The sequence below is a fragment of the Gracilinanus agilis genome, chromosome 3, assembly GCF_016433145.1.
Source record: "Gracilinanus agilis isolate LMUSP501 chromosome 3, AgileGrace, whole genome shotgun sequence".
NCBI classification, from domain to species: Eukaryota; Metazoa; Chordata; class Mammalia; order Didelphimorphia; family Didelphidae; genus Gracilinanus; species Gracilinanus agilis.
The window spans coordinates 248344576-248351997 of record NC_058132.1 but is presented as its reverse complement, the minus strand read 5'-3'; positions in this window follow the sequence as shown (position 1 = coordinate 248351997).

Below are 7422 nucleotides of genomic sequence, written 5' to 3'. Positions count from 1 at the left end.
ATGCTAAACTCGCCAGAGGGCTCAGCCCATGAAATGTTCCTTTGTCGACAAACTGGCATGTGTCAGGCCAAGTGGATCACACCTTCCCGCGAGCACTAGCTCAAGCCACTGAAGCCGGCCAGCCGCCTTGGCCAAACTCTCCCGGCCAGGCCAGTGCCGAGGGCTTGGCTCTTTTTTATTTTATTTTTTAAAGTTCCAGAGCTGTTTTTCGAGAGTCTTATTTCACCTCCATTTGCTGGATTCACATACTCCCAACTCTATGGAGGCTTTAAACTAGGAAAGAGCTGACATTCGAAGAAAGCATGACTTATGTGAAACCCTTAGTCCATTTTCAGCCTATCAGGGCAATATCATGCTAAGATTGGGGACAGGAATGCCCTGAAGGTGGCTTCTACTGGATGAGGATAAATCCCAGGGAACATACCATAAAACCTTACCGAGTCTATACCAGAGACTGCTACAGGACTCTAAGGCAGGGCTATGTTAGTTAAAAAAAAAATTAATAATCCTTAGCTTCCATTTTAGAATCAATACCATGTATTGGTTCGAAGGCAAAAGAGAGGTAAGAGCTGGGCAACAGGGGTTAGGTGACTTGCCAGGGATCACACAATTACTCAGTGTCAGAGGTCAAATTCAAACCCAGGATCTTCCAACTCCTGGTCCCACAATTTTTTAAAAAATTGTCATCCATGATAATCAAAGGGAACAATTTATTCAAACATCATCATAATCATAGGACAAACAATTTGTTCAAACATCAATTTACTGGAAGTGAGGTGGTCAAAACAGGCATTAATGCATTAAAAAAAAAAGATAGGTGTTATGTCTTTTTACCCAAGTATTAAAGATCTAATTCACCAAAGAGACAAAATGGGCTTAACATTTCACTTAAGGTAATTCAAGATTATCAGTTTTTAAAGAAATAGAAATATTTTAATAGTTTATATTATTATTAATTATATCTAATTATATAATAAATATATACTAAAATATTTAAAGAAATAAAAATATTTTAAAACCAACATTAAAAATAAATCATTCTGGTTTAACAAGTTGCACTCATACTAATGAAGTTTCATTCTTCGTAACAGGATGGGACTTGGCCAAAAATCCAAATGAAAATACCAAAGTAGAACAATCCTCAGAAAAATTGGAATGTAAATGTCTGGTTCATTTTAGAACTGAGCCACCTAGCTGCCCCATGAGATCTTTATTTGGGGACCAATTAGACCATACTGCTGAAGAAACTGAAACCTATCAATATTGATATTTTCTCTAGAAATGAAATGAAGTCAAAAATGGAACACAGGTGGAAGGATGGTTCACAGTCTCAACAGAAATGAATAAATGAATTGGCAAGGCTGTTTTATCTTGCAATCAGAAGCAACAAGAAATATCATTTCATGGGATGTTTTGTTATCTTGTATCCCAGTAGTCATGATAAGCATTTACAGAAATATCAACATGCTTATGTGCCAACTTCTGAGGTAGAGAACTTATACAAAGAACTTGGTAAAAATCCTCCAGATGAAATCAACATATACTTCAATACTTAATGACCTCAATAAAAAGGTGAGCATAAGAGATGATACTCAAAAATATTCTGGAAAAAGTAGATCAAAAGTAAGAAACAAGAGAGGGTAAAAGCTTGTAGACTACCGAGAAGCTTCATGCCTATGCTCTGTAAAATAAACACTTTCCTCAAGAGAAGAGTCAGGATGTGGCAAATGCCTAAGAAATTACCAAAAAAATTAATAGTATATTAATGGAAGGGGGCACAGTGACAGGTTTGGAGTCAAGAAGGCTTAGGTTCAAATCGGCTTTCTGTGTAAAGTCAGACCACCAAATAGAGCAAAATCAAAACTAATACAAAGCTTAAAAAACAAAAAAATGAGAAAAAAGATAGGGCATGCAATACAAACTCCAACCTGGCTCATTTAAACTAGTTAGTAATGCCTTAAAAAATAGGAAATTGAAGGAGAGAAGAATATTGACATAAATTATAGCTATTTACTACAGAAAGAAGTTTAATCAATAAAATCAATTGCCATAATGAGGAGATAAACAGGGACTAAAAAATGACTTAGCCAAAATATACTTCATTCCCTTGCAAAGCAGGAGGATATGATAGCTCTGAAAAATGTCAGTTTAAAATATAAATTTGTTTGTAAAATCTTAAAGAATGAAAGAAGACTGTATGCAGTAAGGCCTCACATAATAGTCAGTCAACAAGCATTTATTTAGTTCTGTATGCCAGTACTTTGCTAAGTACTAGCAATACAAAATGATGAATAGTGAAGGGAAAAACCATTTAAAAGAAAGTTTGGCAAGAGGTACAACTAAGCAAAGTCATCCTGAGGGCACTTATGAAAGAATCTGGAAGGACATCAACAAACAGATGATGGAAAAATTTGCAAAAATGCTTCTATCAAATTCTTGTTACTATCAAGGACAGTGGAGCTGACACATTTGGATTCTAGCATCACAGTTCCAGATGTGACATTGTAAGAGAAAGCAGACATGATAATGGAAAAAAAAAAAAAAAAAACAACCAATGATGGAAAAATCAGTTGGACCAGTCCCAGGATACAAAGAAATCTTTTTTGAAGCCAACATAATTTTGAGATTATTGATGGTAATTCTCAAAGTAGCTGAAAAATGGGAAGATATGAAAAATGTGTGTGTGTGGGGGGGAATCTGAAACATTATTCTTACTCCCCAAAAAGGGGACCAAGAGAATATCGACAACTTCTCACCTTGATGCCTCTTTCACATTTTTACCAAAACTTTAGGAAAACAAATATTAAAGTCATCCTTGAAGAAGGCAGGAGAAAAGAACAAGAAGGCTTTTGCAATTCACATAGTGGTCTGAAAGATGCAAAGAATTCAAGATCTTGCTATGCTTACTGTTTGATGGCCATGAAATATGTGTATTTGATAGAACAGATCTCTCCTCCATGAGGTCTCCAATGCATATGTCCCAATTAAGTAAGATTCCTTTAGGAAAAACTTTGTTCAGTAAACCTTTGATAACTAATATCAAGTGGGGTATAGAGCAGGGAAATGTAGGCTCTTCAAATGGGCTTGCCTCCAACACAGAGCATTAGAATCTAAACTGAAGATAAATTTTCTATAGTAGTGGCATCTTCCAGATGCTCTTTTCTGCAAATAAAGTTGTGTTAATTGTAATAAGTCCCAGAATATTACAGGATCTTTTAAATGAGATGCATCACCACTCTAAAGGATTCAACCTAATAATCCACAGGGAAAAAAAAAAAAAACAAGTGAAGAAAATGTCTACTGTCCAGACTATGATATTCAATTCTATGGTTAACTTATAAGACTGGTCCATTCGTTTTTGTGTGTATGTATCTACACACATATACATATTTATCATACATATATGCACTGTGTGTGTAATATATACATAGATATGTATGGCAGAAGATGGAAGATGAACTGGGAACAGTATTAAAGAAGACGAGGAAATTAGACTGGACTAACTTTGGAAAAATGCAACATTATTTTACCATCCCCAAAGTTTTCCTTTTTCTTTTCCTGAAGCAAAGGTGTATCTTGTTCATACTGATACCCTTCAAAGGGTGGTATATGACTGTAGGTCAGGAATACCACCATCTCTGAAGAATTCAAGTTGAAGGTAATGGAAAGATGGAGGGTGAGCTAAAGCAGAATGCAGCATAGATAGAATAGCATAGAAGGTGCACTATAAGGGATACATCAGACAAATGTATGACCAGGAAAAGGCCAAGCCAGTAATGTAGGAAGAACAAAGGATAACTGATGGGAAGATAAGTGGTGGTCAGTCAGAGGACTCCACTGGTATCCTGGCAATGTCAAGAGAGCTTGTGGAAAAACTAGCATGCTGGATGGACCCCCTATGGCAGAGCTATGGAAGGACATGCATGAAAGTCACACAGGATGGACAGAAATAGATGAGTTGTGGTCAGCAATAATGAAGAGAGCAATATCATAGATGAGAGTACCTAGATGCATCAAAAGATGAAAGTATCATGTTTACTCACAGCAAACTTGCAGTCCACTAACTTATTAGAATTGCAAGGCATTTTAATTTGCAAAATGAGACAAATATAGTGTTGATAGAAGGGAAATAGCAGGCCTCAGCCTCACACCCTAAGCTTTATCCCAGGTCAAACTCAGGAGGAGGCTCTGAAATCAAAGTTAAGCTCCTTACTTGACAGAACTCTTAGACTACTAAGAATATCTCATATTTCAATGGTACCATAACATTTTCCCTACAACAGCTTGGGGAGACGGGAAAAATCCTGTTTTACAAATGAGAACACTGAGACTCAGAGAGCTTATGAGATTGGCCTGAAATCATACAAATAATACATATCGGAGGTAAAAATTAAAATTGGATCTTCTAACACCAACACAGGAATCTTTTTACCATTGCACATGGATGCCCCTGAAGAGCTTCTGGCTCCTCATAATTATGGCTTCAGGAACAGAGTCCTTTTCCTCAGTAAAATATGTCATGCACAAGCCACCTCCACAACTGCTTAAATAAATACATATTTACATATAATAAAAAATAGAGTAAAAGAAAGAATGAAAAACAAGTATTTTTGCCATAGATATGAGGGTTTGCAGAACACAAGGTCTTTCTTTTTCTCTTTCTCTCTTTCCATCCCTCCCCCTTTCTATTTCTGTCTTCCTCTCTCTATCTCTCCTCTCCATCTCTCTCCCTCCCTTTCCCCTTCCTCTCTTTCTCTCTTTCCCCTCCTCTCTCAATATATACACTCTCTCCCTCCCCTCACCCATTTGGTTATGTTAGGATATTTGTTGTTGTTGCTCAGTTGTTTCAGCCATATCCAACTCTTCGTGATCCCATTTGAGGTTTTCTTGGTGAAGATACTGAGTGGTTTGCCATTTCCTTCTCCAGCTCATTTGAAAGCACAATAAGTTTATGAAACTGGAGATGCTATTATTATCCCTATTTTGTAGATAAGAAAATCAAGGAAGGCAGAGGTTAAATGGTTTGCCCAGTGTCTGAAGCTGTATTTGAATTCAGGTCTCCCTGACACTAAGTCTTTATCTACTGTACCACTGAACTGGGTGCACACGCACGCGCACACACACACACACACACACACACACACATACACCAGAGACATGTATACACAAAGCCTTTTCAAATTTTATCGATCACTCACTATTTCCTGTTCAATTGTTTTAGTCCTGTCCAACTCTTCATGATCCCATTTGGGGTTTTCTTGGAAAAGATACTAGTTTGCCATTTCCTTCTCCAGCTTATTTTACAGATGAAGAAACTGAGGCAAAAAGGATTACTTGAAGTCACACAGTTAGAAATTGTCTTAGGCTGGATTTGAACTCATGAAGATGAATCTTTCTGACTCTGGGTCAAGACTCTATCCCCTAAGCTTCATGATAGCTTTACAATACCTCAAATCTCTTCCTTTCCTGGAGTTTTCTCCATTATCTCCATCCTTCAGATAGAATTTACAAAATATCACTGTATCCAGAACCACATTTTTGAGAAGAACTTTCATTAGAAGGAAAAATACTAAAACTGAAGCTTAAATGCTTTGACCACATTATTATGGGAAAATAGGACTCATTGGAAAAGACTTTGATAACTGGAAAAGACTGAAGTCAAAAGGAAAAGGGGACAACAAAGCATGAGTTATATAGATAGGGTCATGGAAGCATGACAAACATGAGCTTGGACAGGCATTGGGAGATAGTGGGGGACAGAAGATGCTTCCTTGCTATGGTCCATGGGGTCATGAAGAATCAGACCCAACTGAAGAACTAAATAATAACAAACCAATGTTCTAGATGGCGCCTTAAAGATAGCAATCTCAGGACCACCCAACGAATTTAGAGTTTCCTTAAATCTGTACCTCTCCTCTAGAATTTAAAGTTGCAAGAAGAACTCTCTCGGATGATATTGTTAACAATACATGTGATTACTATATGGTCCTTGCCAAAATCTAGTTGTCAATCAAAATCAATTGAAGTTTTAATATAGTATATATACAGGAAGGCTTACATCCAACTGGAGATTAGTACAACTAATGAAACAATAAAAGTTTCTTCTGAAACCTTCAGTCTCTGAAAACTTGGATCTGATGACTTAATAGGAAAAGAAAGGCAACAGAACTAGTTTCTACTTGGTCAGAGGTTTTGTTGATTCTGCTTATCTCAATTTGGAGTCAATACAGTTTCGAGTTCAATAAAACATCCAAGGTTGTTATGTATTTTTAGAGAATCTTCAGCTGAAATCTAGCTTAGAGTTCATCTCATCTGACCCCCTTTTGACTCACAGGGTATCTTGTGCATCTCTTAAGATCTTACACTTGGGCCACTGCACTGAAGACAAAAATTCTATCCCCCTTCCATACCATAAACTCTGCAAAGCAGAAGTCGTATCCTAATTATCTTTTTTTGCCTTCTGCCAATGCCTGGCACAGTGCTCTCCATCTGTTGGATGGAGATAAACCCACTTGCCATTACCTATCTCACAAAGTTATTATTAGGAAAGCCCTTTCCAAACTGTGCAGGGGCTATGAAGAAACGAACTCTTGTACATATTGTTATTTTCATATAGCAGCGGTTCTTAAACTTTTGGGTCCCCTAACCCCTTTATAGTCTTAAAAATTATTAAGAACCCCCAATAGTTTTTACATGGATTAAATTTTAAGTGGATAATAGTTTCATATGGATGATATCTCTTGACATTTACCATATTAGAAATGAGAAACGATGAAAATTATTTAAATTTTAAAGAAAACTATTCTTAACTTAAAATTATTATAGAATAGTTTCAACCTCAAGGATCTCATGAAAGGGTCTTGAGGATCACATTTTGAGAACTGCTGGCATGGCTAATATATAAATAAATTTAAAAGTTGGGAAACCGAGACCCAGGAGCTTTGTAACTTGACCAAGTTCATACAACCTAATCAGTGGGAGACCTGGAGCTAGAAACTAGTCAGTTGATTCTCATGCCAATATGTTTTCCAAAGGACCAAAAATAAAAACCAGTTGCTACTATGTGAGAGGCATCTAAACGACTTGGAGAGTAGAGACTCAGACATGGAGTCAATAAGACCTGAATTCAAATCTAGCCTTGGACACATATTAGACAGTTGACCCTGGGCAAGTCACTTAACCCCTATTTGCCTTAATCCACTAGAGAAGGAAATGGCAACCACTCTGGTATCTTTGCCAAGAAAATCCTTGGATAATATTGGTGTGTCCATGGAATCACAAGTAGTAGGATATGACTGAACAACAATAGTTATGTGAAGGAATGATGCTTTATTTATTTTTTTAAACCTTTAGAATCAATACTGACTATTGCTTTCAAGACAGAAGAGTGGTAAGGACTAGGCAATTGGGATTAAGGACCTT